This window comes from Myotis brandtii, unplaced genomic scaffold (assembly GCF_000412655.1).
Source record: "Myotis brandtii unplaced genomic scaffold, ASM41265v1 C42362342, whole genome shotgun sequence".
Classification (NCBI taxonomy): Eukaryota; Metazoa; Chordata; class Mammalia; order Chiroptera; family Vespertilionidae; genus Myotis; species Myotis brandtii.
In genome coordinates, this window is record NW_005322963.1 from 1 (window position 1) to 1,360 (window position 1,360).

Here is a 1,360-nt window from a genome sequence, read left to right on the forward strand (position 1 = left end):
TGGCCCCAATTCCATGACTCAGCGTCTCTCCATATTCTGATAATATTTATCTCTATGCCCCACTTGTGGGTGATAGGTCAGTGTGCAACTGCAAGCCTCCACAGCCTTCCTGGCAGCCCAAAACGAAAAGGGGAAAGAATCCTACTGCATCTGTGTAAATGAGCGGCAAACCTTGTCTTGGGCAATAACTCCTAAAACTCTGGGTGAGTGACATCCCCCCTGCCAAATGTTTGCCAGTCAACAATGGATCTCTGCATACTGCTTACATCATATTCTTTTTTTTTTCTATCCACAATGGTACCCTACAACACCTGGGCCTCACAATCACTATACTTGGGCATTGGTTTCTCAGTATACATTAGCCTTGGGGTTTTTGTTGTTTTATTTTGTTTTCACCTTTCCTATTCCGGTGCATTGTAAGGTTAAAGTGCAGCCTTTGAGGTGATTGCAGAGCATAGAGTCATTTTCAGCTATTAGGGATGGCTTGGACTACTGTCAAGATGGCTACTCATTTTCTCCACATTCTTTGTTTTAGGGAATATGAACTTCTCGGTGAGTGCCCAGGCAGTGAAGTCCCAAGAGCTTTGTGGAAATAAGGTTGCTGAGGTCCCTGAGATTGGGAGGAAAGACACAGTCATCAAAACCCTATTGGTGGAAGTAAGTCTGTATTACTTTGACATGTGTTTCTGAGGCCCTAACAATAAAAAAAAACAGTATGGACATTCTTGAGGTAACAAAGGATAATTAATATCATACAGAATTCATCTGATAAGACTAATGGAATTTCCTATCCTTAAAGCATATATTATGAGAAACTTTGCTATGTAAACTTGTTAACTTTTGCATAGTTTTTTTAAAAAACATTAGGAGCCTTTTCCTTTTCTGATCTCTACCTCTCCTATAGGAGTCAAATATTTCTCTCACCTATTGCATTTGACTCTCTGCCTTTAGTATCCCTCATTTTCTCCTCAGCCAATATCCCTTGTTGTTCAATGTTTTACACATTTACACTAATTTGATAACAAGTAGGATTTGATAACATCATTTAGTCTAAACACCACCCTTCAAAGTAAATAATCTATGGTTGTCCTTTAGTCACCTCGATACTTAGCCCTCTTTTCTATTTTTTTTCTTTTCACCCAAGCCTGAAGGTATTGAGCAAGAAAAGACTTTCAATTCTATGGCCTGTACTTCAGGTAAGAGTCAATCTTCATAATCATTGTGAGAACAACGCCTCCCGAGGGTATATATTTCAAGTTACAATGCATAGTCTTACATATTATCTCCCATAATTTTCAGAATGTTCCATTCAATGTGGCATAATACTAAGTATTTCTTTATACATATTTTATAAATAGGA

At 38.3% G+C, this 1,360-nt stretch overlaps 1 long non-coding RNA gene across 1 annotated transcript; it reads left to right on the forward strand.

The window, feature by feature from the left end:
* The first annotated feature begins 13 nt into the window (after positions 1-13).
* On the forward strand, positions 14-1,219 carry LOC102240041. The gene is made up of 3 exons (XR_312968.2): positions 14-203; positions 536-657; positions 1,145-1,219. It is a non-coding gene; the product is annotated as an uncharacterized LOC102240041 (long non-coding RNA).
* Positions 1,220-1,360: the final 141 nt, after the last annotated feature.